Source organism: Sinocyclocheilus anshuiensis, unplaced genomic scaffold, assembly GCF_001515605.1.
Source record: "Sinocyclocheilus anshuiensis isolate Anshui unplaced genomic scaffold, SAMN03320099.WGS_v1.1 scaffold453, whole genome shotgun sequence".
In the NCBI taxonomy this organism is placed as follows: domain Eukaryota; kingdom Metazoa; phylum Chordata; class Actinopteri; order Cypriniformes; family Cyprinidae; genus Sinocyclocheilus; species Sinocyclocheilus anshuiensis.
Window position 1 is genome coordinate 689668 of NW_015537979.1, and position 18857 is coordinate 708524.

The window sequence follows — 18857 nt, forward strand, 5'->3', positions numbered from 1 at the left end:
ACCATCACCTCATGTTGCAGCATGATAATGCACGGCCCCATGTTGCAAGGATCTGTACACAATTCCTGGAAGCTGAAAACATCCCAGTTCTTGCATGGCCAGCATACTCACCGGACATGTCACCCATTGAGCATGTTTGGGATGCTCTGGATCGGCGTATACGACAGCGTGTTCCAGTTCCTGCCAATATCCAGCAACTTCGCACAGCCATTGAAGAGGAGTGGACCAACATTCCACAGGCCACAATCAACAACCTGATCAACTTTGAGAGAAATAGGCCTTTTGTGTACATAGAAGAAGTCTTAGATCTTTGAGTTCAGCTCATGAAAAATAGGGGCAAAAACAAAAGTGTTGCGTTTATATTTTTGTTCAGTGTGTATATATATATATATATATATACTGTATGTGTGTGTTTGTGTGTGTAGGCCATTCCTAGTAATTTGCCTCACCGGTCAGTGTGTCTGGAAAGTAAGAAAGCCTGGGTTAAAGCCCCAGAAATTAGATAAAGCTTATATGAAACAGAAAATGGCAAAACAGCCTGAACATAACTTGTTTTGTTTATTTATTTTAATAATTTTTTTTTCCATCATATTTAAGCAATATCACACAAACAGGGTGCTGTCTGAATAGCTCTTATTAGAAACAGCATGACTGTGAGTCTGATATTTTTTTTACAGCTAAACAGCTAAAAGAACAAGAAATTAATATTAAGTAACAATTAATTATGGAACATATTTAGTTACTGAACATTTTACTACTTACATTTATGAAAGTAGTTCCACAGTCAAAGCAAAATTGTTGTGCGTCTTCGACCAACACACAGCCCAGATATCACAGGTACGTCTGCAGGATGTCTGTGAAAGATTGCTTCATCTGGAAAGCATCTGCTGTGTACAAACATCTGATAGACGTCTGTAAGATGTCAGTTTTACAGACATTCTAAATCATAAACATCTTAAAGACATCTTCTAAACGTCTATTTGACATCTGATAGGAAACATCCTATAGACATATTGCAGATGAGCAAACACTCTAAAAAATACATCTTGCAGATGTAAATGCAGACGTCAAATAGACGTCTCCGTGATGTACGTGTGCTATCAGAACGCATTTCGTTCCTGAATGAATCAATGTTTTGAATTAATGAATGATTCATCGACTCACTTAAAATAGTCAGTTATTGTCACTTACTGGCGTAAAGATGTAACCAGCAGAAAATCCCCACCTATAATGCCCAGACTGCCATCTGAAGTGGAATGATAGCCACTGTTGGAACACACCATATTCATTTGAGTAACATATAACTTAATGTTGTATAGCTAACAGTAGGCTACTCCACTGACTGTTGTATAACAGTACTCCATAGCATTTGTGCACGATACCCACGGCAGCCATTCAAAATCTACTATGCACCGTATTTCTTATGTAAGAAGTTATCATTTTCGAACTGGATGTACGAGGCTTCCGGTGTCAGCCGTTTCCAGTATTTTATCTGTACAAAAAAACAGTCTGTTATGTAGCTTGATGTTACAAATTGGTATCTGTTATCATGTTATTTGAATTTATTATAGTAATCATAAACACACTGGTTCGTCATGCAAATAGTTTCCACCACTGAAAAGAGAACCAAACAAGCTGCATTATTTGAGGACTATAAAATACAAAACTGAAAAAAAAAACTTTCATATTGGCTCACTCGTGAGAATCACGTTGACAGTATAAAATACAGTCAGCTAGTATATATGATAACACATTCACGAGTCAGAGCCTGCCAGGAAGAACAGAGGAAAGAAAAGGATCTTATTTTGGATTCTATTTTAAGCCTTGCCGTTGGCACTCCAATTATATAAGCAAAGGTAAAGAGGGGGCAAGAATTAAATAGCAATAAATAAGGATGATAAATTATCGATTGTCTCAAATTTGATTGCTTCAATTATTTCCAGGCAAAGACTTGTTGCACATGTTACTTTGAGACAAGTTAAATGAGTTATAATCTAAACTTTTTTCAACAACTCTGCATCACATTCAAAGTATGCAAGTAAATAAATCAATTGATTCAACATGTGTCTTTTCAGGGATATTTCATTCTTATGAACAGTGGTAGTAAGGCCTACTTTGTGATGGAAATCAGACTTAAACTGATATGCTACGGTTCATGAGTTCGCACTTACATATAATCGGATTGAGCAAATAGTAAGCAAATTTAGCGTGCTGTCCTGAGGGAGGGCTCCGAGCCCGGAATATACCCTGAACCCAGAGCATCAATAGTTAGAACATGCACAGAAGCCAATCGGGTAACTAGACAACTAAGTAGTCATGAGTGGAAGCTGAGTGCATAACATTTTGCCTATTTCAGAAAAGTATACTGCCACAGAACTCAGGCCATTTCTGCAGTATGCATTCATATATCCAGTGTGACAAGTGAAATGTTAAAATTCATGTCTAATATTACATTGTTGACTTTTTGAATGTACAGGTGCATCTCAATAAATTAGAATGTCGTGGAAAAATTTATTTCATTCAGTAATTCAATTCAACTCAAATTGTGAAACTTGTGTATTAAATAAATTCAGTAATTTTGCTTGGTGAGCTCATCAACAATAATAACACTAAAATAGATACAGTATATATATAAATACATACACATACACAACTATATATGTCCTATCAGTTATAAGGAGTGAAATACAGGTGCATAGACACCAGAGGAATTAAGAGCATGAACAATCCTACAATAAGTGCTGTAACATATTTTTCTCTCTAAGAAATAAATGGTTCTTTTGACAATTGTTTACTGAAAGGTTCTCACTTCTATACATAGTTTTTAAAGGATAGGTATTCCTGTGATGGGATTATTTCATTATTTATTTATTGACAAACACCCTAGTTGTTTGGAATTTTGCTTGGTGAGCTCATCAACAATAATAACACTAAAATAGATACAGTATATATATAAATACATACACATACACAACTATATATGTCCTATCAGTTATAAGGAGTGAAATACAGGTGCATAGACACCAGAGGAATTAAGAGCATGAACAATCCTACAATAAGTGCTGTTCCAAAAAATTTATGTTACTCTTCTCTACTGAGCTGTGGAGCTGCCAAACCACACTATAAGTGAGAAAGTCATGTGAAAGGTGAAAGTAGCTCTATAAAAATTTAACATACCAACTTTAGATACGCCAAACTTTTTAAGCTGTCTTAAGAAAAAAAGCCTTTGATGAGATTTTTTTAATAATGCCTCTTAGGTTGTCGTCCCACTTTAACGTTGCAGAGATAGTAGTCCCGAGAAACTTAAAACATTGAACATTTTCAATGTCCTGACCATTAATAGTCAATGGCAAAACAGCACTTTAACGTTGTAGTCCCGAGAAACTTAAAACATTGAACATTTTCAATGTCCTGACCATTAATAGTTAATATAGTTAATGCATTTGTCCTCCGTCTGAAATCAAACACCATTTCCTTTGTTTTTAGGACATTCAACTTCAAATTATGAGTACAACTCCATTCAAACAGTGTAGAAACCTCCCTTCTATAGTCCGATTCGTTATTATTTGTTATTAAACCAATCAATGTAGTATCATCTGCAAACTTAAAAATTTGCACTGATTTACAATGTGAAACACAATCATTAGTGTATACAGAGTACAATAATGGTGACAGCACACATCCTTGTGGGGCCCCCACACTAATTGTTTTGAGACTTGAAAGTATATTATTAATTTTAACTACTTGTGTTCTGTTCTGCAAAAAATCCAAAATCCAAAAAGCAAGGGAGTCTTGAATCCCCAATTGCTTTAACTTATCAAAAAGTTTAACTGGAATAATTGTATTAAATGCCGATTTATAGTCCACAAAAAGGACTCTGACATAAGTATTAGGGGCTTCAAGGTGTTGCAAAATTGAATGGATACACAGAGCCACAGCATCATCAACCGACCTATTAGTCTTATAGGCGAATTGGTGAGAATCCAGACAGATTTTAGAAATTAGATACCTAAGCACCAATCGCTCAAAGATTTTCATAGCAACTGAAGTTAGGGCCACTGGTCTGTAATCATCTAAGCAACTAATATTCGACTTTTTTGGCACTGGAATTATAACAGCTGCTTTAAAACATACTGGGACTCTGCATACTCTTAACGACCAGTTGAATATATCGGTGAATACTGGGGCAAGGATGAACGCACACCACTTCAATGTTGCAGATGATATGGAGTCAGGGCCTGCAGCCTTTCTGCTGTTCTGCTTCCGCAGCAGATTCCTGACTTCATATTCCTCTATTTTAAAAGAAGGACTCAGTACAGGGCCAGAGAGGCAGCGTCGGCTGACCAACCTGTCCCTCCATTGTATTTTCAAAGCGACTGTAGAACGCATTAAGTTCATCAGGCAATGTAATATCAATGCATAGACACCAGAGGAATTAAGAGCATGAACAATCCTACAATAAGTGCTGTTCCAAAAAATGTGTAGACTTTTACTTAGAGTTTTAATTGCTCTAAGGCGTCTGCCTGAAGGAAGAGGCGTAAAGAGGTGTCTGGCTGGATGTAAGGGATCTTTCAGGATTGTTAAACCTTTTTTCTGCAAAAGTGAAACATAGATCTCATCAATAGTGGGAAGATCACAACCAATAATTTTCGAAGCAACCCGAGTTATGTTACTAATCTGACTTTGCTGTGGAGCTACCAAACCATACTATAAGTGAGAAAGTCAGCACGCTTTCAATGACAGCTCTATAAAAATTTAACATACCAACTTTAGCTATGCCAAACTTTTTAAGCTGTCTTAAGAAAAAAAGCCTTTGATGAGATTTTTTAATAATGCCTCTTAGGTTGTCGTCCCACTTTAACGTTGCAGAGATAGTAGTCCCGAGAAACTTAAAACATTGAACATTTTCAATGTCCTGACCATTAATAGTCAATGGCAAAACAGCATTTGTCTTCCGTCTGAAATCAAACACCATTTCCTTTGTTTTTAGGACATTCACCTTCAAATTATGAGTACAACTCCATTCGAACAGTGTAGAAACCTCCCTTCTATAGTCCGATTCGTTATTATTTGTTATTAAACCAATCAATGTAGGACCATCTGCAAACTTAAAAATTTGCACTGATTTACAATGTGAAATACAATCATTAGTGTATACAGAGTACAATAGTGGTGACAGTACACACACTGTAAAAAAAATTCTGTAGTTTTACAAAATAATTTTGGCAGCTGTGGTTGCCAGAATAATTTTGTAAAAAATACAGAAAAACAGTAAACACATTTACAGCCCAAAACTGTAAATTTTACAGTATAAAACTGTAATTTACAAACAATAAAATTTGAATGTAAGTCAGTAAATTCAACAATGCACATTACAGTTAAAATTACACTTATTTTTTACAGTGCATCTTTGTGGGACCCCACACTAATTGTCTTGAGACTTTAAAGTATATTATTAATTTTAACTACTTGTGTTCTGTTCTGCAAAAAATCCAAAATCCAAAAAGCAAGGGAGTGTTGAATTCCCAATTGCTTTAATTTATCAAAAAGTTTAACTGGAATAATTTTATTAAATTGTATTATATGAGATGGCACTTGTTAAGCTGGATTCATGCAACATATATGTACACCAACAGAGAGAGAGAGAGAGAGAGAGAGAGAGAGAGAGAGAGAGAGAGAGGTACAGTGAGTGATGATTGTATCTGGCATGCGAGCTTGCGATTACAGCTCACGTGGAATTTTAACATTGCCCGATAATATTTTACTGTCTCCATTTGAGTTCAGCCAACCAGAACCAGAGAAAAATGATTGACCTGAAAAGCAGAAGGTGTTTGTGTCCATAAAGGCGGTGTGAGAAAGAGGGACCTCTTCATCTCTGTCAACAATGAAACCAATCACTACACGAAAAACCTGTGTTGCCTTTATTTGTATTCAAATTGTAATTTTAAGTTCCTAGAAGATAACTCAGCACTGAGAATTGTGAGGTTGTGTGAGTTTTTCTCATTCTTTATCTAATTCACTTTCGACAAATAGGCTATGCATCCTTTAAATGCATTTCTTCCATAAATGCTTGTAACCCATATCATCACTGTTGCATATTTGTATATATAAAGCTATAGTAATAATATATGTGAATGTGCTGGTACTGTAATATGACAACTGTCTTGTGTTCTTTGTACAAACTCACGTAGTTTTTTATTTAAAATTATACCCTAGAGTGCCTCCTAGAGCAAGAGGTTAAGAATGACACTGAGGTGCAATTCATAGCAAAAACTGTCTTGTTTGTGAAACGATTACAACTATCTATTATTAAAACTACTTCCTCTCTCTCTCGCTCTCTCTCTCTCTCTCTCTCTCTCTGTATATATATATGATTAGTTCAGATTAGTACGCAATTCATAATTGAAAAAAGAATCTGTAGTTATCAGTGCTACATTTGCTTAATAATAAACACACTGAAGTGTGACACTGAAGTGCACCCAAAAATGAAAGTTATGTCTTCATTTACTCACCATCATGTCATTTCAAAACTATGACTTACTTTCTTCTGTAGAAGACACACACACACACACACACACACACACACTGGTTTCCATGTTTTATGGGTTCATTGCATAGGCGTAATGGTTTCTATACTGTACAAACTGTATGTTCTATCCTCTGGCTAAACCTATCCCTCAAACTTTCTGCATTTAAAGATTTAAAAAAAAAACTCACTCTGTATGATTTATAAACGTTTTGAAAAATGGGGACATGGGGTAATGTCCTCATAAGTCATCATCACCATCTCATACCCATGCCATACCCATGTCATTATACAAATTTGTCCTCATATGTCACAAAAACATATGAGGACATCACACACACACACACACGCACATACACACATTATTTTAAAGATTGTTGGTAGCCAAACAGTTTTGGTTACCATTGAATAAAGGATAACAAATAAACACATTACAAAATGTTTGCATTCCGTGGTAAAAGACATGCATTCTCCTGATAAACTTTGCACTGAAATATAGTTTTTCCTCCCACTTCATATTATTTCCATCACCAGTTTTCTGTCTGCTTGCAAGATGCGAAGTTTCTCGGGGAAACGCAAACCTTTTGTGGCAGCTGGTCGGAAAAAAAAAAATAGATGCAATGAAATTGAATATTGACTGAGGCTGTCAGTCTGTAAAATACCTCCTTACACCCTAACATCTTTTGTTGTTGTTTCTCTGAAAAAAGACAGTCAAAGTGGTTTGGAGCAACGTGAGGGTTAGTAAATGATGGACATCTTTCAGTCTTCGTAATGCAGGCATATTACTTGTGTCTTCCACTATAATGCACGGTGGATTCAGTGTCTGTTATCTATTGCTCCCTCTTGTGGCAGAGGAAAATACTGTAGTTTGACGGACATGATGATGTCGGTCTCAGCCAAGGAAGCTACTCATTATTATCCCCATTCATCTCAAAGAGCCACTTCAACAATAACATGTCACAACTCACTGGTAGAACATCACAACACTGAAATGAAATACTGGTGATTTATATCTTGATTTCAAAATTGATAGGCTGTCAGTGGAGAAAGGTGCTTTTTGCATCAGCATACCAGCACGGGATAACTTGACAATGCTAACCAGTAAACCTTGACCCCTTGGGTTCTATATTTAACAAGGCTCAAAGATTGGGTTGGTTAGCATAGTGCAGTTAACCCCTACTATAAATGCCCTAAAGGTCTTGAAAAAAAAATATCTACATAAATGTACACAAACAGTTCATGGGAAATGTACTGTATTATCGCCAATATGTCTTTACTCTCCTAGAAGGGGTTTGCTGTTCACCACTAGGTTGATGGCAAATAATGAACAGATGATTACTAACAGCAGATGGAGAATGAGAGTATGAATAACCAGAGGGAGTACAGTCTCATAACAAAGCCTGTGTGTGTGTGTGTGTGTGTGTGTGTGTGTGTGTGTGTGTTACTTCACATCTCGTGGGTCTTTTCAGATCTCTGCGGTTTCAAGCTCGTCCTGCATGAGACGCTGGAAGGCCTTCTCCCATATCTTATCTTTCCCACTTGAGAAAACATGATTTACATTCATGTATGTTCTACCGAGCCACAGATAAAATGGCCTTTGTTTGTCTAGAGAAGTTTATTGCCTTTGGATACTGGCTGGGAAAGTTGTGTGCCGTGGGATAACTGTACTAGATCCGTAGGGCTTCATGTTTGATCAACAACATTCCTAGTCCTAAATCTTTTTTGGAGAAGGGATGATATGTAACACACTACACTGTAACCTCGTAGTTTTCAGGGGTCAAACATCAAGGAAAAGTTTCAAATTATATCCACATTTGCCCTAATTTGTCTCAGATCATCAACTTTTATGACAGGTGTGAGTTGTCAGTACACTGGAGTTATTGTCATTTAAGTGTCATAGATCAGCACAAGTGCCATAATGCTGCATGAATCAATAGCACTCCGCTGAATTGGGCGTTTGAAGGGAAGGGTTTTCCCAGCTTTATTGTAGACATCTGTGAAACTGTTTTTCTACATGTGCAGATTGTGATTCATCAGCAGTTATTTGTCAGGTGAGCAATTATTGATCAGCATTTGACTGTAAACCACTGAGAACCTGCAGGATTCAGTTTAGGCTTTATTCAATTTTAGGCTTTTATTAATTATTATTATTATTATTATTATTATAGATTATTACATTTAGATAGCAATGATGCAGAGTAAACACATTAATAATGTTACAAAATATTTTTATTTTCAACAAATGCTGTTCTTTTGATCTTTCTATTCAGAATCAGAATCAGAAATCAGAATCAGAAAGAGCTTTATTGCCAAGTATGTTTGCACATACAAGGAATTTGTTATAGTGTCACAAGCTAGTATTGCATTCATCTGCAATACTATGTATATATTCATACAAAATATTAAGCAACAATTGTTTTCAATGATAAACAAAAGATGATAATATAGATATATTATAAGCATATCAGAATGATTTCTGAAGGATCATGTGACACTGTAGACTGGAGTAATGATGCTGAAAATTCAGCTTTGCCATCATGAATATAAATTAAATGTTAAAATATATTCAAATAGAAAACAGTTCATGTAATTTTGATCAAATAAATGTGTTTTACAGACGGTAGTATACATGTTGAATGTTGTACTGTATATCATGTTTCACTATTTTCAATATAATTTAAATATAACTTTTTATTTAATGCACTTTTCAGGAGAAAGTCTGATTTGTAGGTTCCGTAGATAGATTGAGGTGGAGGTACAATCATCAGTAAGCTTTTTCTTTGTCATATTTTGACAGACACACCGAGAACTGATGTTTGTTATTAAATATTGATTTTTTAGATACATATAAACTAGTCCATAGTTAAGTCTATGGCTTACTTACAGTGTAAATGCATGTAAAGTTGAATCTTTATCCAAATATTATGTATCCTAATTTAAAAATCATCCCCCTCAAATTTTGCACATACAAGGAATTTGTTATAGTGTCACAAGCTAGTATTGCATTCATCTGCAATACTATGTATATATTCATACAAAATATTAAGCAACAATTGTTTTCAATGATAAACAAAAGATGATAATATAGATATATTATAAGCATATCAGAATGATTTCTGAAGGATCATGTGACACTGTAGACTGGAGTAATGATGCTGAAAATTCAGCTTTGCCATCATGAATATAAATTAAATGTTAAAATATATTCAAATAGAAAACAGTTCATGTAATTTTGATCAAATAAATGTGTTTTACAGACGGTAGTATACATGTTGAATGTTGTACTGTATATCATGTTTCACTATTTTCAATATAATTTAAATATAACTTTTTATTTAATGCACTTTTCAGGAGAAAGTCTGATTTGTAGGTTCCGTAGATAGATTGAGGTGGAGGTACAATCATCAGTAAGCTTTTTCTTTGTCATATTTTGACAGACACACCGAGAACTGATGTTTGTTATTAAATATTGATTTTTTAGATACATATAAACTAGTCCATAGTTAAGTCTATGGCTTACTTACAGTGTAAATGCATGTAAAGTTGAATCTTTATCCAAATATTATGTATCCTAATTTAAAAATCATCCCCCTCAAATTTCAGTTTGTTTATACTCAGCTCTATTTGTTCAATGCTTGAAACTGTCCATCATGCCTGTGGGCCTTTGGGGGAAATTCCCGGCAAACCTCTATCTGCATGTAACTGATTTGCTTATAGTTTGCTATGTGTGAATTCGGTTGGGGATTCTTTCTAAACTGTAAAGTACACCTGCACTGTGCTGACGATGACTCAATTACCCATAAGTTTTCCGAGCAGCTAAGAGCTGTGAGACGACACCCCCAAACCACCAATACTCAGACATACATAACATACAGCTCCATGAAGGCCTGTTTGTATATCAGAGAGATAAAGGATATATTTGCATGCTGGAGTACACAAGTACAGTCAAACAGACACCACTTATGAAAAACAAGACGAAAAATAGATGTTTATCTAGCTCAAAATACCCTTCGAAAAAGTTATGTTAGGAATAAATGTAACACAATCCCAATATATATATTTTTAAAATGTAAAAAGTTTCATAAAAATAAAACTATAAAATATAAGAATGAAATGAATAAAAAATTACTTGCCTTTGGCTTCACAACAGTTAGCATGTATTTACTTATTACAAACATTAAGCTTAAAGGGATACTCCACCCCAAAATGAAAATGTTGTCATTAATCACGTACCCGCTGTTTTCGTTTAAATCAAAGCGTAAATACACGTAGAAAACATATCCTTGTATCATGGCTGACACAGAATAGCGTACGCTGCTTGCGTTCAGCGGATATTCTCCAAAATGGCGCTACGGTGATGCGGAAAGACGGAGACGAATTGTTGAATAAAGTCATTATTTTTGTTTTCTTCGCGTACAAAAAGTATTCTCGTCGCTTCATAACGTCACGGTTGAACCACTGATGGTAGATGGACTATTCTGATAATGTCTTTCATACTTTTCTGGACCTTGACAGTGTAATTTACTTGGCAGTCAATCGGCCAGCCTCCAGGTTTTCATACAAAATATCTTAAATTGTGTTCCGAAGACGAACGAAGCTTTTAGGGGTTTGGAACGACATGGGGGTACGTGATTAATGACAACATTTTCATTTTGGGGTGGAGTATCCCTTTAAATATTACAGTAAACGCATAAAACAAGGGGGGAAGATAGAACAAAATATATGAACCCTAAAAATTATGCTTTAATATTGGAATTGCATTACAATTGTTACAAATGACAGCAGATTTTGGTGGTTGCCAATAACACAATACATCGGATTGACAGTAATGTAATGTACTTGTTTCAATATTGTACTATAATATAATAAATAATGTAGTATAATCTACTTATTTTGTTCATTTTACAGTATTTCAAACAATTGTGAATTACACTAAAAGTCTAAAACAAATTGCAAACAAAGAAACAATACAGTAGTAAATAGTGTGTATTAACATCTTGAAACATATTAACAAAAAAAAAAACATTCACTCATTACACATTACATCATTAGTTCATTCCCAGTTGATGCCGTGTTCCTTTGCCTTGTACAGTAAGTCTAACTATTAATAGAAGCTAGCAGTTATTTTTAGCAAACACTTTCCTCATTCCTGTCAAGGTCAGTTGCATTCTGAAAGCAGTTCTCGATCCAACAACAACACATCTCAAAACATTTAAAACAACAGCAAACAACACATAACTTTGCCTACCTAAATCGATCGATTGATTGATTGATTGATTGATTGATTGATTGATTGTCCATTGATTTTGTGGGTAATGATTTATGCAAGAATGATTTATTCTTTGTTACAAACCAATATATAAAAAATATATATAGAGAGAGAACTAGCAAACAAAAAGATTGCTAACACACTATAACTGATTTGTTTGGCCAAATTTCCCAAACCATTCATTCTGTTCTCAAAACAAAGACACATTTCTTAAAACTATGCACACGTTTCACCTGTTTTCAAACATGTTCCAATTTCCTAAACGTTTTCTAGCAAACTCGAGACAAAAAATGCCCTCATTTTACACACGTTTGACCATGTTCTCATTCAGAAAACACAAGTACACAATATAATTACCATAAGCATCGCAATATGAACTCAAATAGCACACATTTATCCATGTGTAAACATTAAGTAGCAAAAACTGATCTGAATCTCAGGATAATATAAATAGGGTCACATGTGATTATGTGCTTTGGAAAAGGAATCCTAGTGGTGAGAGATAAAGAGGGAGAGGTGGGAGAAATAAAAATGAAGAGGTCAAAAGGATGTTTGTTCCTGATCAAATACAAAGCACTATAGTTGAGCATGTTCTTGTGTATGGAATGACCAGGAGGGAAGTTGGCCTGTAGTCTCATCTACAGGGCTTTTATACTACTTACACATACTGTAAATACTGTAGCACATGTTGTAAACCCCTCACACTTGATTTGTAGCCATACTGTATTTTGCAGAACTAGGGAGGTAGATAAAGTCTTTTGACAGAAGGCTAAGAAACTGCATTAAGCAAAAAGGTCATTACCAACACTGTAATGCATTTTGACAGAAGATGCTGATTTTATGTATTTATTTATTTTTACTGTACAGTAATTGACAGTATACTGTATTGTGTGTTCATATTCAAATCTTTGGCATTTGAACTTTTCTAGTGGTTTTCATCTACTGCAAGATCGTTTAGTGTAAAGAAAGTCAACTTTTCGTAAAGCTTATTGTTGAATTTCACTGTATCTGCAAATCTCCGTTTATGTTGTATACTTTAGTAGACATTGACATGCTTCCGGATTCCCAAAAGGAGGTTTGTGTAACAGTGTTTTGAATTGATATCTCTAGTGTTCATTAGGCAATGACGTAATGTCTGAATTTGTCAGATTTGTGTGTCACCTGAGGCCAAAGTTTGATTCTGGCAAAAGAAAATAGGTTTTTGACTAAAATATTTGATTTCGACCTGGAAGTTTGAGGTTTGTTGGTGTGTAGTTTTGAGATTGTGTTGATAATTGAGAGACAATGGTGAATTGTTTCATGAATTGTATGTTACGTTCTCTGAACATTCAACATTTCGTTTTTCTTGCTTTTTATGTGAACGTTAGAGAAAACAGACAACGTTCCACCTGATCATTTTGCTAACTTTATGGGAAAGTTACTTTTGAATATTCTCCGAACCATCCGAAAATAGTAAATAGTAATGTTTACTGTAAAAAAAAAAGTTAGAAGTCCAACTAAAATATCAATTAAAAAAAGTTCCATAATTGATGTATAAACAATATTTTTGTGCTAACGTTTTGAGAACAATATTGATGAGCAGATAACCGTGAATGAGCGTTCTATTAATGTTATTGGAAGAATGTTTGTTTGTAACATTGAGAGAACCTTGCCAGAACGTTCTGAGAATGTTACCTGTTAGCTGGGACCCTTCTTGTTGTTGACTGTTATCAATATCAAGCCTATCACATTTGCCTTTATTAATTATGCATGTAGAATGAATTCAATAAAATATTAACATGATAAGAATCTGCTCGCTCATGTCTCTGAAAACTACACCTGCAGCTATCTCTCTTTTTTGTCTCTTAACATCACTAATCGGCAGCAGGTGCAAGAAAACACAACTGCCAGATATTCTTTGAGCCAGGGGTTTTCCGAGCAAGCTCTTCTGCTTTACAGCTCTCCCTTGTAGAACCAGTTGCGTCATTGTTGGTATTATTGTTTACGTCTTGTTTTTCTTGGCTCGTCGTTAAGGCGGCGGCAAGTGTTAAAAAGGCGTCTGTGTTTTAATGTCCAATTCAATACATCTACATTCCAAAAATCCAGTTTCACTCCTCAGCGGTTGCTAAGAGTCAAAACAATGCAAAAAACTTGGCAAACACATTAAAACAATTATGTGTAAATTACGCAATCCAAGCATTGCTTATGACCAGAGGCTATGCTTCTGATGACAGCTACTGTATCAGAGTCTTCAAGTCTGCATAGTCAAAAATGACTTTGAATTACAAAAATGAAAGTGAACTTTCTGGCAGGCAAAATCTGGAAATTCACACAGTAAATTCCTGTTTAGGGTTCACATTCAGTCAGACAGTATTCTGGCTCTGCATGTGTCCTTTACACAAAAACAGGTGATAAACTGATTCAGAAACAATATGTCCACAAATGAGTGAATTGTTGTGGGATTCTCACAGGACAAATGTTGCAAAGGGATTTCAGAAGCCTGTTTGCAGAGTAAACACTCACTCGGGTCAGTTTGATAACTCAGTCGAGGTTAGGATGAAGTGAGCGGTGAGTTAGTTTATAAAAAACGCCATATTCCAGATGGTGGACTTTATCTGACGAGGCAGAGCCAGAGAGCCAGATGTATTTCCCCAGCTGTCGCTGAAGCCAGCAATGTCATTACTAATCACTTCTCATGACTAACAGTTCAAGGCCTTGTCATTGTATTGACTGTGGTTTAATAAAACCCAATACAGAAATTCCCCCTCCGTTGATATTAGCAGATGCCAGTTAGAATGAGGTTTGAGCATTGACCTTTCACCTCACTGAAGGGAAGCATCTATGAACAAAAGAAATATGCCCTCTCACGTGATGATCTATTGTTGTATTTGAAGAGAAACGAAAATGTGAGTGTGGATACATTTGAAAACAGTGTTTTTGCACTTAAACACTCTCTTTTCAAGGGACTTCCATAAGTTTCTCATTCACACTTAAAAAAAAAAAAAAAAAATTTGGTAAACACTACATTCACCTTACTGTGCATGCATAAAACCTCATACACACAGAAAATAGACATAATAAAGTTCTCACTCTATTCTTCAGGCAGGATTCTTTTAGTTAGCAAAATATCTCATCATTCACTGATGCAGCTGTCACGAATCCGGTCCATGAACTTCCGTCTGCTCGCCACCAGAGGTCACTCTTCCACTACTATGGACTCTTGCACCACACCACTGTTGCACTTCACCCGGACTACAGTTCCCATCATCCACTGCACTGATTACACACACACAGTTGATTGCACACAGCTGTAATCAATCACACATTCCCTATATAACACTCACTCTGATCCCTTCCCACTGCCGAGTATTGTTTAGCGCTTATCGCTCATCGTGTGATAGCTACTTTACGGAGCCTTTTCCCCTGTGTTAGTTCCTAGTTCCTAGTTCTAGTATTAGTCTAGTCTCGCCGTGTTTTCTGATTTCCTGGTACCTGATTTTTGCCTGTTTATCTTAACTTCCACCCATACTGCCGGATCTGTCCTGGTTTCCTGCTCTTCCGGCTTCACCCTGGCTTTCTGCTTCGTCTTGGCATCCTGCTCCACCGGTCCTGCCTCAGTCCCCGGTCTCTCCACTTCCACGCAAAAGGACTAAATGCAGTTTATCTGAGATCATTCAGTGTAACAGAAGTTATTCTGAAATCATATAAAAAACTGATAGTCATTCGGCAGTCTGTGACATCATTAAATGGCACCTGAAAGACTGTGTGGTGCTGCAGAAAAGGGAGTTTATTGCTCTTAAATACTTAATTTCACCTTTTCATGGTGTGGTAATTACATTTACAAAAGTCATTTTAAATGCACTAAAAACATCTTAAATGCAAGTAAATTGTCTACTTTCATATTTTTTAAATAACTTTTGTGACAATAAAATGTCAAAATATGGGGGAAATAATGTTCCAAAGTGTAAAATTGTCATTCAGCGTAATGGTCCGGACTTTGATTTAACCATTACATCTTCAAATAAACATATATAAAATACCAAGTTAAAAAATACATTTGTTGTCTTGGCATTTTCAAGTAAGTGCTGGCTGTGTTATATTAAAAGACTGTCTTATTTATTATTATTATTTTTAAAGTATTTAAATATCCAGGGGACTTGAGATTATTAAGTTATACTGAAACCATATAAAAAACTGAGTCATTCGCCAATCTGTAACATCATCAAATGGCACCTGGAAGACTGGGTGGTGCTGCAGAAAAGTGAGCCCTTTTGTGTACATAGAAAAAGTCTTAGATCTTTGAGTTCAGCTCATGAAAAATGGGGGCAAAAACAAAAGTGTTGCGTTCATAATTTTGTTCAGTATATTAATATTTGAATGCATTTTGGTATTGTTTAATTTGATTATTGATTAATTATAGACACCCATGAACAGACGGAGTCACTAGGCACTGTAAAAAGCCAAAAAGGTAATAAACTAAGTGTGGACCCAGTAGCTTGGGTGGCACTCTTAAAGCCTGTTCACACCAAGAACAATAACTATATAAATGATAACACTGTTTTCTTCAGCACGTGCGTATCTTCAGCACACTGTACTGTGCTGAAGATACGCGTCATCAAAGTCAGGCAACACAAACCTGTTTCATGAATCTGCTATTCTTTTATACAGAAGGTTTTTTTTTCTTCCATTTATAATAGCTTGCCAATAATTCTGTGCAGGGAGACCCCCTCACTATGTCAGTAGTTCAAGAGAGATCACTGAGGGGATTCTCCACCCAAATACTCATCCTGATCATGTCATTTGTTTGCAAACAGAAAGTATTAATAAATGTGGCTGCAAGCAGGAATTTTTGAGGCCGAGCAAGTCAGAAACCAAGTGACAAGCTAAGCAAGCATGGACGGGGAGCATCAGGAAAATGCTTAGTATATTTCAACATCTGTTTCTGCAGTCATTTACTCAAGATTATTATTAAAACTAATTTAATGACACAGATTAATACTACAAATATTTCAGTTATGGGAACAATGGCAATGTTATCTTTCTTTTTGGCAAATCGTCATTCAGAGCAACAAATCATGGTCATTCAGTGTAACACATATATTTATGTAAAAACGAACAATATACTTATTCTGACCTGTACTTATTAAAATACAAATAAGAATATATGATCGTACTAAATTTAAATATATTTTAAATGATTTTCACTTCCTTACAAAAACTTATTGCTGGCAAATTGGGAAACATAGTGGTTTGAAGGACATTAGCAAAGTATAAAGATTAAAAAATTAAAGTTAATTGATGTTTGAGGGCTGCACTGTGATGCTTAAATAGAGTCTTTTAATATGTCATCGAATTATTCATGTTTTAAATATGCCTAACAAGATTTTTTGGTATATAAATATTGTTACACTGAATGACATTTTAGTGCGTGTCTTCGGTCAAACATGGTAAAAAATGCATGTTAATATTTTTTTTTGTTCAGAAAAATATAAACTTAAACAGGACACATTCTAATGTATGGGGAAAAAACAAAACTTAAAGCTGTATTGCAATTTTATTTTTTTGATGCTTGAAACACCCTTTTCATCTTTGACCCATACACTTTTGTAATTGTGGATTTGTGTGTGCAGCTGTGCATATATATTTTTATAATTACATTTTTATTATACTTTAAAATGTATTTAATCTTTTTTTTTTTACTTGTGTGTATTAGTGTTTTGGCATCAGTATGACCTTATATTTTGTTCTATATATTTTAATTGTGAGTTTGCAGTCTGAATTTAATATGATGAGAAAGACCCGAATAATACAAAATAATACAAAGACAATAAATAGAAATCATATCTTTTGATTGTATACATTGGCTTCATATAAACTCAAATGTACAGCATATCCAATGTCTTTCATCTCACAACTTTGATAAACAAGTTATTTTAATGAATTTGTTAAAAAGACAAATTACTCAAATAAAAATCTTTCTAAGCAATGTGTGTTTGCAGTAGGCCTAAAGCTGTTCCTCATTTCACTTTCCAATCCTCTTCTCTGTTCCTCTAAGGTGTAAATTCCTGCTACTCTATGTTTTGGATAGGTACTTCCCCGTTTCTAACCAATGCAGTAACAAGCTTTATGTCACAAAAGAGCTATTCCACCACAGGCCATCCGACTGCCTCATGTGCGCAGTATGTAGTTTTTCATGTTTTATCAGGTGACATATATCATAAAATATGTAATACTTGTTGCCAAAGAACACTATCTTCCAGTCAAAGGGATGTTATCATGAGATACACGCATTAGACCATTAGACTATTTTAATAAAGGATTGGATTTATAATAATAACATGGAATAAAATATTTTAATAAAAAAAATAATGTTTTTGTTTGTTTGTTTTTTTCACTCTCATGTTGTTGAAAAAGCATCATAAAAAAGTGGTTATTATGTACTCTATAAGTCTTTTCATTTTGAGGTGTACAGTACTTGGTAACACTGTATTTTACGGTGTCCTTTACATGTACTTACTATAGTAATAACAATAACTCATGCACAATTACATGCAACTAACACTAAACCAAACCAAACCTTCATCCTAACCATACAGTTAATACATGTAGTTAATTAATATTACTCAGTACTTAAATGTATAATTACACTGTAATAAGGACACTAAAATAAAGTGTAACCCAATTCTTTGATTGTACTGGAAAGTACAAATAGACAGGACTTTTAAGACAGGGAGAGAGAGAGAAGGCAGAATCAGATCCGGATCTGATAATGGACTCATTTTCAATTCAATTCAATTCTCTACTGAAACAAAACTATCTACTGTCACTGTACAAGTACAACAAAATTAACAAAAATTACACTGAATGACATTTTAGTGCGTGTCTTCGGTCAAACATGGTAAAAAATGCATGTTAATATTTTTTTTTGTTCAGAAAAATATAAACTTAAACAGGACACATTCTAATGTATGGGGAAAAAACAAAACTTAAAGCTGTATTGCACTTTTATTTTTTTGATGCTTGAAACACCCTTTTCGTCTTTGACCCATATATATATATATATATATATATATATATGTATAT